General features: G+C 38.4%; 1 pseudogene; it reads right to left on the minus strand.

The window, feature by feature from the left end:
- Positions 1-869: 869 nt before the first annotated feature.
- On the minus strand, positions 870-2116 carry LOC148040947 (magnesium-protoporphyrin IX monomethyl ester [oxidative] cyclase, chloroplastic pseudogene; annotated as a pseudogene).
- Between the last annotated feature and the right edge of the window lie 14884 nt (positions 2117-17000).

Genomic DNA, 17000 nt, shown 5'->3' on the forward strand with positions numbered 1-17000 from the left:
GGTTTCTAGGGTCACATTGTTGGTCTATGAGAAGATGTAGCCTCAATGTCTCCACTTCGTGACTACTCAAAATCCCTCTCTGTCTATTACTTGGATCTTTGCAATCTACCAACAATTAAGAGCCTTCAGTATGCCTTAAGTCAATGTTTCTAATGGCATAAAGCCTTATGCAGAATCTTTCTCTTCACAGGCAGGTGCTCTTGATGGTCTAACTAAGAAAAGAAGTGTCAAACCTTAGGGATTTATATCCATCTCTAGCATTGTCTTCAACTCCAGCATTGTCTTTGACTTCACTTAGCTCAAGGGATTGCTCTGAAGAGCAAGAAGATTTTTACTTTGATATTCATGGGTAAATGCTACTTAGATTGAATAATGACCACATGACAATAGTTATGCCATCCTCATTCTCAATTCTCAATAGGACTCACAATTGCAAGGAGGTTTTTCACGCCTCAATTTATCATTTAAGCCAATGAGTGGCTTGCTTTCTTGGAGTAATATCTACGAAAGCAAGTAGCTTCATAGCAAGGTATAGCTTCCAAATTTAGAAGTCCACTAGCATAATTTATTACCTATAGAATTGCATGCACCCTATTGAAACAAATCTATCATGAACCGATTAGCTACTAGTAAGAGAAGCGAGAGTAGAAACCACTCAGCACCATTAACTTTATCCAACTCAAGAGGCATACATGAACTTGACCATTGCCAAGAACACATTAGATTGCACATCACTAATGTCAACCTTTGTCAAATAGCCCTTATGCATTCCATTGGTAAACATATTTGCAAAAGGAGCTCATAGGGGTGATTTGGGTGCACAGATCCCACTTGAACAGGTTCCATCTATTTAGTAGTCAACAAGTTGTTTATCTTTGCAGGAAGTTGAACAAACATGTGATTGTCACATCATAGTTGTTGGGGTCCATGATAGAGTATCCCACTCCAACAATAGTTGAGTTGGTAGACGTCTTAGAGATGGTGCGACTGAGGGTAGATACATTAATGAATTCTGGAGTGGTGTAGTTGCATATCTTGGGGGCGAGTAGTAAGGCTTGCATAGTTATAGTGGAAGTATATAGCAATCCAATCTCCTTCATGTTAAGACCATTGCCTTCATAAAAGGCTATCCTTTGACAATAATTCAGGTACATAGTGACGTATATAGAGAGACAGAAGAACCTCGACTACAATTTTGCTTACCAGTCATTTAAGAACTATGGCTGTGCATTCAACAAAGTTGAAAAGAAGTCCCCATGCATGTTCTCATCCTGGCACCCATTCTTAAAATACTTGAAGATAGGGTACAGCTGGTACTATGGATGCTCTTTAAGATGCATGTATATGGTGATGTCCCTCTAGTAGCCAATCTTTTCAGATAGGTATGTGGCTTGAAGAAGGTGTAAGTCTTGGCTTTGGTGAGGAAGCCCAAATCAAGAGAAGGTTGAAGTTAGATAGTCCTTTGTTGAGAAACCCGGTATGTCAAGCCTCGTCTCGGGACATTAAAGTGAAGATCTCGCTAACAACAACATTGTTTTTCTTAAGCCTTCAACCAAGCTCCTTGTATAGGAGAAGTCTAGAGAATTTAGCCATGCAGGATTGGTCAAGGAACTTTGTAGAGATTTGCTTGAGAAGACCTTGGGTTTGATCAATGACCTTCTTAAACTCGACATTTATGAGAAATGCTGAATGGTGCTTACCACTTGTGATTAGAAAGAAGAAGAAGAATGAAATCTACCTTTGCATGGATTTTAAGGATATAAACAAGCAAACAATGAAGGACAACTGCCCTCTCCCCTTTATTGATCAAATTCTAGATCAATTGGCAAGGTGAGAGATGTATTTCTTCATGGACCATATTGCAGGTTATAACCAAATGACCATATCCAAAGAGGATAAGTTGAAAATGACATTTATTATAGTATTTAGTATTTTTCTTTACCATGTCATGAATTTTGGTTTATGTGATGGTCCTGGGTCTTGGCAAAGGATAGTTGACAACACGTTTGGTGATATACCCCTTGAAGAGCTTAAGGTTTTAATAGATGATTTGGGGTTTACCATGATCCCCAATAGATAGCTCATTGTTTTGCATAAGTGTTTTGAGAGCTACCATGAGTATTGTATATCATTAAACCCTTCGAAGTTTGTATTTGGGGTTCCTTATGGTTTGTTGTTGGGTAATATGGTGAGTGCAGCTGAAATCGCTCTTGACCCGAAAAAGGTAGCTATCATTACTGCCATGAGCCCATCCACCAGCCCTAGGGAGGTGCATAACTTTGTTTCATTTGTGGGTTATTATCGTAGGTTCATTAATGCATTGGCTAAACATTAACTCTTGTCACACAACCATGTTTTCAAGAGGACTAAATTATGTAAGGAAGCATTTGAGGATATTAAGAAGGAACTCTCCAAAGTGCCAGTGTTGAAAGCTTTCCAAAGGGGAGAAGTTTTCTATATCTTTAAGCATGCAACAATGCATATTATTAGTTGTTGTGTTTCCCAGATTTGGGAGGTGTAGTTATATCATCTGCTTGCATTTGTAAGCCAAAAGTTGGGAGTTTCGTTATAGTCATTTAGAGAAAGTTTGCTTGGCTATGGTGTTTGCCACCAAGAAGTTCAAGGACTACATTCTTTATGAGAAGGTGGTGTTTTTCACCATGGTTGAGGGGTTATACCTATTGTTGAACCTAAATTACAAGATATTGTGAAATGTTTAGTAGATTTTGGTGAGCCTAAGGAAGAATGGGCTGATAATAGTGCACAATCTAAACCTCCTCTACAAAATTGGGCACTCCTCAAGAAGAACATTGTGTTGGTAGAAGAGGCTATGATGGATCATGAGTCTTCTGATACAGAATACAAGAAAAGTGTGTACACTAATTGTGAATCAGGAGACAAGTGCTCAACCATAGGACTCAAAACAATCAACTATGACATTGATAGACATGCTATTGAACAAATCATTGTTGACTCCAAATTTAAGGAAAATCATGCATTGCTTGTCTGTTGAGAAATGTGCAATCGCATCCACCATAGCCTCTTTGTATGGGACAAACAAGGCAAAGAAACAAACTGCAAATAAAGCCTTAGACTAGGTCACGTATGCACGGTTTATTAAAACCATGGTTGTTGAATACCATGGTCCCTTTTCACCTACCTTCACCTACCAATACCACCTACTGTAAGCCTATAAAAGGCACTCATCCCCACACTCATTCTATCAGTCATTATCAATTAGTTGTACTTGCATTATGCTTGGATAATATTAGTTGTTCTTCCTTGTTAATGCTTCTGCCTCATTATAGCATGCATTCTTAGTATTGTAACATGGTATCAGAGTGGGTTTTAAGTCAGTGAGTGATCAAGCCACTAATTGAGTCACTTGAGTTTGAATTTCTGGCTCCCTCCACTTTTCCTTGGATCTCTCACCTACCTCCATAGCTACCCACCTTCAGTGGAGGACTTGTAGCTCCCAATCTAGGACATTTCACCTTGTGTTTTCTTCTAGGCAAACCTTCTCTGACTCAGGGCGCTCCTCCTTGTTACCTCAAACCACTCATTATTGCTTCTCTGCTCTAGCATTGCGCTTGCAACAGATCACTGACTAGTCTGTGCCATCTGCAATTCGTACAATTGATTCAGCTCGCACATGCATCGATGTTGCCCACGACCATAGGGAAATTGAAGCCACAAAAACACTCTATCTCCAGCTCAAAGGGTTTGCAAAATGATTGAGTCTACGTGCTGGAATAAGGAAAAAACCAGTCACCTGTCAAAACCCTAAAGAGGGCAGCCATAGTTATCAAGCTTCAAACTCTTGTTTTACTTCCTTCTCTCACTCTCTAATCTAGTCCAACACTCAGTCTTCAGCAAACATTCAAGTTACTTACCAACAAGGAGGGGAGATCTTGACAAGAGTATCAAGCATTTCAAGCAATAGTGTCCATTGACACCCATCTTGTGCTTTTAGCACTAATGTTAGTTAACACAATCAGCTTTGTCTCTAATCAAAATTGATTTTCTTTGCAACTCCAGCAACGAATCAAGGAGGGGAAAACTCAGAAAGGAGGGGAAAACTCAGACTTGCATTAGATCTTGAAGATTCCAACTTCAAGGGCATCATAGTCACTAAATTGCCTAGTATCTCTTGATACTAATCACCTAGTGATTCTTAGCACTTGTGCTCAACTAAAATTGGAATTGTTTGGAGCTGATTTGCTGTTGAACTTGCAATCTCAAAATGGACAAGGATTCACCGACATCCTGATTCAATGGTGTTGGATTCCACACATGGCAAACTAGGATCAAATTGATCCTAATGAAGAAAGGCTTGTGGTCAATCACAAGTGGTCAAGAGAAGAAACCAAGGGAAGCTGCACTTTTAGTTGTATGGGATAAAAATGATGACAAGGCTCAAGTAATTATCAAGCTCAAACTTGATGACAACTACGTTCATCATGTTGATGCTGAGATTCAGCAATCACACTCATTGACAGCCTCTTTGTATGGAGCTTCAGGGCCAAGGACATGCAGGCTAACCTATCCCATATGCCAAGTGGTGCCTACTGCAGTTTCCTAGTTTCCTATAAAGCATTGTACTTGCTTCCTTTTCTTAATGCAATGATAGTACTCTTTTCTTTTCAGTGAAGTGTCAGTGTCATTGTCCACATACACAAGATTGTGTTTATGAGTCCAAGTCTCAATCTTGGAACCTAATTCACTTGTGTAACAACCAGTGTCTTTGTCTTCTCCACTGAAAAAAACCAGGCCTCTGTCTCAGAAACCCTAATTCCACCATAGCCAAAATCTCCCAAGCTCTTTTTTTCTCTCATTTTCTCACTCCTGACACTTTACCAAGCTAAAGCCCACTCTAATCCACTGTCCTAGCACCAAATCAAGGAGGGGAAGGACCTGAGAAGATTGAAGAACGACCGAACGATTCCGAACAAGAAGAATCAAGCTCAACATCAACACAGACATAGTGTGTTTTCACACTGTCATTACTTGTGTCTCTTGACACATTGTAATCTGCTCTTCTACTGATAAAATCTCAGAATTCTGGAGTTGATTTGCTGTTGATCTTGCAACCTCAACATGGGAAAAGACTCTCCAAATTCTCGATTCAAAGGAGTCGGGTTTCACACTTGGCAAACCCGCATCAAGCTCATTCTGATGAAGAAGGGTCTTTGGGCCATCACAAATGGCAAAGAGAAGAAACCTCGAGATGCGGACCTTGCAGTTACTTGGCAGAAGAATGATGACAAGGCACAAGCCATCATCAAACTGGAATTGGATGACAGCTACATCCATCATGTGGATGCTTGTGACACGTCCCATGACACTTGGGATAAATTGGATACCTTATTTGGTGCACAGTCAAAGTCATCTAAGTATGCTCTATTAATTGAATTTTTTCGACTTGATATGAAGCCTCATACATCCCTGGCATCCCATCTGAACTACAGGGAAAGCCTGCTTACTCAACTTGCAGGAAAAATGGATGAAGATGTTTGTATTGGTGTCTTGTTAAAAAGTTTGCCTCCTGCTTATGATAATGTATCAACCACTCTAACCAATATGCCTGATCCTCAACTTGTTGACATTAAAGCCTCTCTGCTAGAGGAAGAAAAGAAACTTAAAAGCAAAGAAGAGCCTAGCACTTCAAAGGATGAACAAATGTTATATGTAAACAACAGATACAAAGGTAAAAAGGAACCGCTCTTCTGTGACTTCTGCAAAAGGACCGGACACACTGAGAAGTTCTGTCATGCCAGAAAGAGGTCCCAAAAGGCCTATCTTGCAGCTGTGAAAGAAGAAGAAGACCATGGACCAAAAGATGAAGAAGAAGATGAAGATGAAGACCACCAGGATCGGAAGGACAAGACTCATCAGTCCTTCTACTCTCATTACTCTGATAGACTATTTTAAAAGCCTTGTATTTCCTTGCCCTAATGCTTCCTGCCATAAGCTTTGTAAACTCCTTATGTAACTTGGCATTACAGTCCCTGTACACTTTGTGAGGCCCTTGTTACAGCCTTTGGATGTCCATCATGTTTTGGTGCCCATACTTAGCCTTTTCTGCAACAGCCTCTGGTGTCTACCATGTTTGTGGTGTGCCCACACTTTGCAGGTGGTTCTCATTACAACCTCTACACACTTTGTGTCTTTCTAGTTGTGATTGAGGAGGGGTGTTGAGATTCAGCAATCACACTCATTGACAGCCTCTTTGTATGGAGCTTCAGGGCCAAGGACATGTAGGCTAACCTATCCCATATGCACAGTGGTGCCTACTGCAGTTTCCTAGTTTCCTATAAAGCATTGTACTTGCTTCCTTTTCTTAATGCAATGATAGTACTCTTTTCTTTTCAGTGAAGTGTCAGTGTCATTGTCCACATACAAAAGATTGTGTTTATGAGTCCAAGTCTCAATCTTGGAACCTAATTCACTTGTGTAACAACCAGTGTCTTTGTCATCTCCACCATGAGTCCACGCTTCTCTTTCCATCCACCATAACTCACTGCCATGTCCTAGATCCCGTATCTTTAACAATTGATGATTGTGAAACCTCTTACGCAACATGGGATAGATTAGAAACCTTATTTGGAGCTCATTCTAAATCCTCAAAATATGGTTTACTAATTGAATTTTTTAGGCTCGACATGCAAAGTAATACCTCACTTGCAACTCATTTGAATTATATGGAAAGCTTGTTGACACAACTTGTAGGAATCAACTTGAAGATGGATGAAGACATTTGCATTGGAGTGCTTCTCAAAAGTCTTCCACCTGAATTTGATAATGTGTCTACCACATTAATGAACATGCCAAAGCCGAAACTTGTGGACATCAAAGCCTCTCTCCTGGAAGAAGAAAAGAAGATCAAGAACAAAGGAGAAACAAGCATCTCAAGAGGATATCAACAACTCCTCTATGTGAAAGGGAAGAAGAGCATAGTCTGTGACTTTTGTAAGAAACCTAGGCATATTGAGAAATTTTTGTATGCTAAGAAAAAGTCTCAAAGAGCATATCTTGCTACAGTCAAAGAAGATGAAGACAATATTGAAGAAAAAGGAGAAGAAGAAACCCAAGATCAAAAGGATAAGACTCACCAGTCCCTCTTTTGTAGTTCATTTTTTGATGATAGACTTTTTTAAGTTTAACATGTGGACTTGCCTAATGTTCCCACCATAAGCTCCTATACTCCTCACGTAACCTCTACACACTATAGCCTCTACACACTTAGTGAGGCCTTCTGATAGCCTCTAGCTTTGTATGGTTGTTTCTTTCCATGTCTACACTTAGCAAGGTTCTACTCATGACAGCCTCTGTATACTCAGTGTCTTTCTTGGTTGTGATTGAGGAGGGGTGTTGAGAAATGTGCAATCACATCCACCATAGCCTCTGTGTAAGGAACAAACAAGGCAAAGAAACACATTGCAAATAAAGCCTTAGACTAGGTCATGTATGCACAGTTTAGTAAAACCGCGGTTGTTGAATACCATGGTCCCTTTTCACCTACCTTCACGTACCAATACCAGCTACTGTAAGCCTATAAAAGGCACTTATCCCCACACTCATTCTATCAGTCATTATCAATCAGATGTACTTGCATTATTATTGGATAATATTAGTTGTTCTTCCTTGTCAATGCTTCTGCCTCATTATGATTGCCTATTTGCTCATCAGTGATCCTCCATAGCATGCATTCTCAGTATTGTAACATTGTCAACTGAGTAGTCAAGATGGATTGCAATAGAACTTAGTTAGAGTACTTGGAAGAGCTAGATTATGAACAAGAAAGACTCCCTCAATTGCATTAGATATAATTGTCAATTTGTATTAAACTATGCACTAACTGCTCAACCTCTATATAAGCTACTAATCATGTTTGAATGGACCAAAGAATGCCAATGTAGGAGACATTGAAAAAGAATCCAACCACAACATCAATTTTATGAGCCCCAGATTGGAACATAAACTTCCATGTGCATATTAATGGCTTGAATTTTGTCATGGGAGCAATGTTATGGAAGTCTAGAGAGCATAAACTAGATTACCTAGTGAGCTTGCCAACAACTGCTAGCTCATAGAAACCAAGATGAACTATTCATTAGGGGAAATATGGACTCAAAAAGGGCCTCATAGGGAATTGATTAAGAATCCATAATCTTGGATTAGTTCCTCTTCAATGGTCATCACTACATGTATTTTTATCTCGTGGCCCTCCCACATTCCTAGGCTCCACCCACTTTTTGTGATGGACTCTACCTAGAAAGAAGGGGAGTCTCCCTTTCTTTTCACCCTAGTAACTAGCCCTTTTCATCCTCCAAGTTGGGACCACCACTCTTCCAAAAGTGCCACATTAGTAAATTGGATTTATTTTTGTCTCAAAAAATAACTTTTTATATTTTGCAAGTTGAAATACACATTTTCTATATACTTTTTTGTATTAAAGGCTCTCTATATCAGTTCACCCTCCAAGAAGGGACCACCACTCTTCCAAAAGTGCCACATCAACAACTTGGATTTATTTTTGTCCCAAAAAATGACTTTATAAAAATATTCATAAAACATAGGTTTTTTATCCTCAAAAGGATCCCAATCATATTGCAAGTTGAAATACTCATTTTCTATACAGTTTTTTGCATTGAAGACCCTCAAAATTAGCTCATATTTTTTAATACCCATACATGTGATACCTAGGACATTGCAAAGGTAGTTATGTACCTACTTTATGCTCCACTATTCCTCCTAATTGCCATATCAATAGAGCAGACTAATTTTGACCCCAAAAAGTGACTTTTTTTCTCCCTTATCAACGCATGATCTTTTCTAACTTAATCTACTCCATTTCCTCTCCTGATCTAATGGAACCACTCAAGGACATAAGCAATCATAAGAGAAAGGTGGATTTACTTGTTCATGTAGATGAAGAGTATGCTATTGCAAAGTTCCCCTATAGAAACCATGGGCTAGATGTAACAACTGTTGAGAAATCAAACGATGTATGCCTAGAAGAGGCTTTGTATAAGAGAGATTACAAAAGTTGTATGCTCCAGGATGCTCTAGGAAGAGATATCCTAAATTCCATAAGCATAGTGAGGAAGAGTGGAACCATCCAAAAGCTATATAAGCATGTACTTGGCTCTATTTTCAATGTAAGCTATCATCATTTTGTGACACTCAAGATTGTGTTTATGAGTCCAAGTTAATCTATCTTGGAACCTAATTCACTTGAGTTACAATTCTTTATCTTGGTCATGGTTTATGTGTATGACCTTCGTCCGCCATAGCTAGCATAGTTCTAGATCCGTGTTTCTCAACATGGTATCAGAGCCATGGTGAGCTATGTCTAGCCACACCCATTCTCTCTTCTACTTCTACTACGTCATTTTTTGGTCCTCATAGTGGCTCCAGCCTCCTCAGCAATGCGTGCTTGCTCTGCATTCACCACATCCATGATGACACCTCCTCTGAGAATCTGAGCAAGGCCCACCTTGACGGCGTAGGATGATTTCTTCGGGTCTGAAATCGGCCCGTTCCCATACACGGCAACAACTCCATTGTTTGCCATTTGCGAGTGGAATCAGTCCCGGTAATCTAAAAAGTAGAGCAGACCACAGAGAGGCGGTGAGGGACGTGCACAAGAGAGTGTACCAATTGATATAAGGGCTGAAGGTGGAGTTGCGAGAATGAGTGACCCTGGCCTGATCAAGGAAATCAAGAATGCAGTCACTATCCCTGTTATGGCAAAAGTAAGGATTGGGCATTTTTGTTGAAGCCAAGATACTTGAGGCTATTGGTGTTGATTACATCGATGAAAGCGAAGTGTTGACACCTGCAGATGATGTTAACCACATAAACAAGCACAATTTTCGTATTCCTTTTATCTGTGGATGTAGAAACTTGGGAGAGGCTTTGCGAAGAATAGCAGAGGGTGCAGCCATGATCAGAACAAAAGGTGAAGCTGGCACTGGTAATGTTGTAGAAGCTGTGAGGCACGTCCGTTCTGTTCTTGAAAAATGACAAGAAGCATGTCGTTCAATCTCAGCTAGTCACGAACTGTGGAGCCTGCTGAAGCCTAAAAGGGAAGCCCTCATCATAGTTGGTATCATCAGATCAATCGCGCCATCAGATCAATTGCGAGCCACAGAGAAGCGACGGCTGCAATTCGTCATTTGTTCTTAACCTTATCCTAAGGTTCACAAAATAAAAAAAAAGCCTCTTTCACATCTATTCACACCCTCTCTATTGAACCTCTTTTCACACAACTATTTTGGACTGAAATTTATTTGCATTGAAAAAGGCCTATTGTTCTAGTCATAATCTTGATCTCAAAAGTGAGCTTATGCTTCAGTGATTAAAATCCTTATAAATATCTAGTTTATTGTAAAAGGATAGACACTGCCCGAGAGTTCTCGTGGTAAGACCTCCTACTAAGATGACTGAAGTAGAACATATAGCAAAGTTTAATGGTGAAGGCTTCCATGCCTAGAAGGAGAAGACCATGTACCATCTTATGCGGAAAGACTTGTGGGACCTGTTTGAAGATGATGCAGACAACAAGAAGGAAGAAGATGAAGACGGGTTTGTTGAAGAAGACCAGTTCAAATCCAAAGAATGGAAGAAGATGAATAATAAGGCACTAGGCATCATTGCCTGGGGACTAAGTGATGATGTGCTGCATCATATATCTGGCATTAGAAATGCTAGAACCGCCAGGGAGGAACTTAATAGAATGTTTGCTACTCAAGCAAAGAATTCAAAGGTAAAACTTCTCATGTAGTTTTATAAACTGGATATCAAAGACAACACTTCTATGACTATACACATTAATAAGTTTAAGAGTTTAAAAACTCAGCTTGCATCTCTTAAAAAGAATATTGAAGAAGATGAAGCAATAGCTGTACTGCTTGCAAGTATAAACAAGGATCCATATGAGAACCTTGTGTCCACTCTAAGTAATGTTTCGAGTCTCTCACTCAAAGATATTGAGCACTCACTGCTTGATGAAGAAAGCAAGTTTAAAAGCAAAGATGTAAAAGAAACTAGCCCAAGGGAAAACCTCTTATACACTAGAGGAGCTACTGGACCCAAAGGAAGAGGTCGAGGATTCAACACCGACAACAGGAATCAGATGACATGTCATTATTGTGGTAAAATTGGCCATATTGCCAGTGAATGCTTCCACAAGAAAAGAGCACAGCAGATGCAGAATAACCACCACCAAAATCAATTCATGAATGAAGAAGAAGAAAAAGATACTTCCGTTACCATCAACAACTATGACAAATTGTTTTAAGGAATATGTTTTCCTTAGTGGATTTGATCTATAAAACCCTTGCCAAGATGTAAAGTCTCAAGCTTTAACTTGACTAGGCTGCCTATGAGCTAGTCTTCCGGGCCATGTTATCATGTAGGGGGGGCAAAAGCCATCAAGTGTAGGGACTCATCATTTGAGGGGGGGTGTTGAGAAATCAAATGATGTATGCCTAGAAGAGGCTTTGTATAAGAGAGATTACAAAAGTTGTATGCTCCAGGATGCTCTAGGAAGAGATATCCTAAATCCCATAAGCACAGTGAGGAAGAGTGGAACCATCCAAAAGCTATATAAGCATGTACTTGGCTCTATTTTCAATGTAAGCTATCATCGTTTTGTGACACTTAAGATTGTGTTTATAAGTCCAAGTTAATCTATCTTGGAACCTAATTCACTTGAGTTACAATTCTTTATCTTGGTCATGGTTTATGTGTATGACCTTCGTCCGCCATAGCTAGCATAGTTCTAGATCCGTGTTTCTCAACAACAATTGCTTCCCAATATCGTTTAAAAGGAAGGAAAAATATTGATCTTTGGGTGGATGGTTCATTGTATCCCAATGATCCTAACACTAGGCTAAATCCACCTTTCAATTCCACTTCTTCATTACTTACATTTGTCGGGGATGGTAAAAATGGTCTACTAGGTTATTGCAAACACTTAGATGGAAATATTCATATGCATTGATATTATCTATCCATTCTATATAGTATTCATCAATCTTTGTTACAATTCCATGATTATTTAAATATGTTATAAAAATCCATACAAGATCAAAAAATCAAAGTACAGAATCTTGAAGAAGAATTGAAGCACTATAAAGACAAGGGACAAGTCATGGCGATGGACACACAAAGAAATTCAACCTTAGAGGAGGAGAATGCTTCATTAAAATAGATATTGGAGAAAATGGAGAAGGAAAAAAATATTGTAGAAGAAAAGTTGCAAAGATGCAAGCAAAATCCCATGGGTTATAAGGAAAGAAAACATCGATTACGTCCAATGCTATCACTATTGTTGAATGGTGGAGCACGAAAAAGACGTGTGCAACCATTAAGGTTCATCATTTTCTATTGAAAGACAACCTGAATCTCCTTTATTCCCTAAAAACGTCTATTTTTTCTTAGAAACTTTTTTGATGATGCAAGAGACAAATGGAGCTTCTAAAGGCATTCTTAAAATGCAAGCATTTGATTAGAATTTTGAGACATCCTGGTGGAGGCTATCCATGAAGCTGTAGAAGCATGCCTTGTTGCCCTTTTTGAGGATGCATATCTCTGCATGATTCATGCCAAGCGGGTGACCATCATACAAAGAGACATGTAGTTAGCTAGATGGATAAGAGGGGAGAGAGATTAGGGCTGCCAAGGGCCTATAGTTTTTGTAACACACTACAATGCAATGTACTTTGTGAACTTCAGCATGTAATGAAAAACCTTTGCTTTTTATTGTGCCTCAAATGTCTCATATTGTATTTGTGCATGATAGTATAATGATTTAATTTGCAGTGTCAATTGAAAACATTAAGCAGAAGGAGCAATCAATTATTGAGCCAATAGTCTAGTTAATCTTTTTGCTTTGTCGAATGATAAGTTAGCATGTGTCATACAAGAGATGAAGTACAAGGAAATTTTTAAAAATTTGATGGTAAAAAATTTGTGGTTTGATAGGCCATTCAACTTAGTTATAGCTCAAAGTGCCCAAAAATGCCATCACAAAGGTGATTTGGGTAGTCTTGGAAGCCTTGGATAGTATGGCATGTAAATGGGTAGGATAGCATGGTATGGTGCATGAATGGGTAGGATGAAACTATCATTCTATGCATTCACGCACCATACTATCCAAGGCTTCTTGGATTGCCTAGATCACCTTTCTGATGGCATTTTTGAGTAATTTGATCCAAAACTAAGTTACATGGCCTATAGAACCATAAATTTTTGATCGAAAATTTTTGCTTGTAGTTGTATTCTGAAAATATACACATCAGTATCACGTAATGTCAGTTTGTAAAATCCTTCAAACATATTATAGTTGAATGCTAAAAAATAAACAATGTTCTTGAGAGATAGATTGCAAGAAAAATATATTTGCATTATAATGCAAAGTACAAAGGGCTTTTCCTTTACATGACTATGCTTAGAATCTTAAAGATCAATATAAGTTTTAGGGCATCTTCAAGTGCTTGATTTTCTCATGGGCATGCTTTCGTCTCTTCTTGGCCTCTAGCAGCAACCCTACCTTGATGCTCTCTTGCATGGCGACCTAGCTAGCTTCTATGGCTTTGCCAATTTGCACGGCCTACCCTATCCTCCTACATAGGCATGTATCAAAAACCTACTTCATTGGCTTCTTTTTAACAAGACTAATCTTATACACATTCAATGTGATGTTTGATGGACCTCTTGAAGTGATGGAGAGAGAAGGATAGGAGAGAGAAGATTACTGAATGAGATAGAAAGATTGCAAGAAGAGAGAGAACGTAGAGAAAAGTATGAGAAACACTAGAAGAAGAGAGAGAAACACAGAAAATGAAAGAAGATGTCAGCCATGAATGCTGTTAGAAGAGAGATGAAGCAAGAAAAGACTTGTACTTATGTCAAAACTGGTTACAAAATGAATAGTACCTTCACCTTTTATACTTGCCTCTATGTACCGTATTTCCAATCTCTTACATTCCATCCCCACTCAAAAGAAGTTTTTGTCCTTAAAAACATTGGTGGACTATTTACAATGGTTGAATGTAAAGGGGACTAGAGTAGTACTCTGTTACAAGTGAGGAAAAAATTAGGAAAATCACTAGTATGTACTAAGCAATGGATGGAATTAGAAGTAGAAAACCAATAGACCATATGGACATCCATTCTAAATGATAAAATTGAGAACTAGACTACTATAACTTTGAGAAAAGACTCTTGTAAACAATAGGCAGTTTGCTGTCTACTACAGACCTTGCTGTAGTAAAATTGAGATATCTTTTGATGGTGGGCATATCCAAATCAAGCATGCTATGAGTCAAAAGGAAGCCCATTTGACATACTTTCAAGTCATATATAGGTGTTGCTCCTTTGTAACCAAATTAGAATTGAAATTGAGCCAAAATAGTGAGCTGTCCACAAACTATCTACAATAGAACAAGAGATAAAATGATTGGTTTTCAACCAAATAAACCTTTGAAAGCTAAAGATTTGGATCCCAATATGGATGCTGGCCTAAGGAAAGTGCAAATTCTATCCACAACCTTTTGGATCAAAAGATATAACCTCATAATAATGATCTCTATGTACATCTCCATTATCAACATACCAATCATCGTAGTTAATATCAAAGTCTTCATAACCATAATCATATGCATAATGCGGATCTTCTCATTGATGTAGACACTGATTGAGTGTGAGTTGATGCATATTCTCAACTAATCCATCATAAGTATTCAAGAACTTCAGAGTCTTCATTTTTAGCATGTCATGTCCTTCCACAAAAGGTCCATAAGACTGCTTACTTAGTAAGTGATCTTCATACACATTGGCCTCTTCTAGATGATCCTCTTGTTGACCATCTTGGTCTTCTCCATATCATTCGTCTTCATCTTTATTGATTTTTGAAATGACTGTATTTTTTAGTTATTGTTAATTAATTTTGAATGGTTTTTGGTTGATATGAGGATGTGTTGATTGAATTTGGATGACTTTGGAAGTGTTTTGGGATATTTTTATGTTTAGGAGAGTCATAATGGGTTTTGGTTGAGATCTGTTGTTCTGATAGGTTTTGTGATGAGTCTGTTTGGTTTGTTTTGCCTTTGTTTTGATTTTTTTTCTTTTTGTTGGTGAGGTTGAGATTGTGAATAAATATTTTAAGGATTGATTGAGAATATATTGAATGGGTTTGGTTTTTTTTCTTTTTTTTGGTGAGGTTGAGATTGTGAATAAATATTTTAAGGATTGATTGAGAATATATTGAATGGGTTTGGATGGTTTGAAGTGGTTTTGGTTGAAGTTGTATGGTTTTTAAGCTTTTCGTTGACCCTCTATTGAGCTTCTATAAAGTCTCTGTCTCTATTCTATTTTTGTTCTATTTGCTCTATGAATGTTCTGTGGGATGGATGCTTAGCTTGGGAATGTTTTTAATCTTGGAACATGAAGAATTCAAGATCAAAATAGCTTGAAGAAGGAGAAGAAGTAGCTAAAGAAGGCTTGAAGTGAAGACTACAATGATAGTGACGGTAGTGAGCCCTTAAAGGACACTGTAGTGGCTCTAGTGACTCTTTATATCAAACATACCTCTTGGGAGGGTATCCATGGCGAAGAGAGGGCTATTGATAATATTTGATTGTAATTCCAATGTACTATTGAGTGAGCATATGTGTAAGAGAGATCAAATGTGAGAGGTAGTCATTTTCTATGTTAAAAAACATTATATCTACATGGAAGATTGAGAAAAGACTATGAAGACATTGAAGATGAATACTATGTGATGAAATTCCATTCAAAGTGGATTATTCTTTTGCATTTTTGTAGTTATGTGATGGATTCTAAGAAGAATATGAAGAATGTGATCAATTTTGTTAAATATAAATCTGTGGAGAAGATTCTTTATATGAGACCGTGTGAATATTTGTTGTGCCATGGTATTCTTTTTCCTATTGTGGTTACATAAAGGATGAAAACAAGCTTGTGGATGTATACAAGATAGATTTTCTTGTAGTAAGATCCCTATTTCCTTGGTGTTCTCTTGAGAGCTCCATGTTTTTGGTGTGCAGTTGGGAAAAACTGCTATCAACAAGCACCAAAACAGAGACTAAGCTCCCTCAATGGTGGAAGCATGTTACAATCTTGATACAGGCTCTAGGTGACAGACTGATTCCATCGTCTTTTAAAGCTATAAAAAGTTGTATCACAATATCCAATTGTCTCCCACAAAATGGAAAAGCGAAGCAGAAACAAAGAGAATGACCATCCATGGGGACTTGGCCTTGATTGAAGAATTTCTAGACTTGATCAAGTGGGAGATTATGAAGAAGCCTCAACAGGTCGTGGTGATTAGTTGACGTTCACAAGAAAAAGAAGGGAAAGAGTTGGAATCTATTCATGGATGCTCAACAAAAAGATATGTGGGATGCTTGGTGCATTGACAACCTTCTATTTGTCTAATTGAAAACTCATTGAAAGTTAGTAGACAAAGCGTTCTTTAGAACCTATGCTATTAAAAACCTCCAAAGTTGGTATCATCAAGAAAATGGCACTAGGGCGATCTTCAAAAGAATGAATTTTGATACCTTTAGAAGTGAATATCTTCCCCTCTGGAGTGGAATGAAAGCTAAATTCAGAGACGTTGAAAAGAAAAAAGTAGAAGAAATATTGGCAAGAGAGTCCTCTAGAGATTGAAGCCCTTTTGATTCTATTTTGTTGAGTATAGATAAATTGGGTGGAGCTAACTCCCTGATAAATGACGTGATTAAGAGGCAAGCACTAGAACTAGTCCAAATGTATGTAAGAAGAGAGAATGCAAAATCAAAGCCGAGAACAAGATAGTAACAGAAGCTTCCTTTGATGCCCTTGCGACAATCTTTACAGAATTCACCATGGCGACTCAAGGTCCCCTTCATAGTTTGATCCATCCTAGAAATATTGATGATGACATGCCAATGCACTTCCCTTGCCCATCTTTAAGGGAGAGTATA

This window comes from Lygodium microphyllum, chromosome 1 (assembly GCF_053477565.2).
Source record: "Lygodium microphyllum isolate KBCC chromosome 1, Lygodium_microphyllum_v1.1.10, whole genome shotgun sequence".
Classification (NCBI taxonomy): Eukaryota; Viridiplantae; Streptophyta; class Polypodiopsida; order Schizaeales; family Lygodiaceae; genus Lygodium; species Lygodium microphyllum.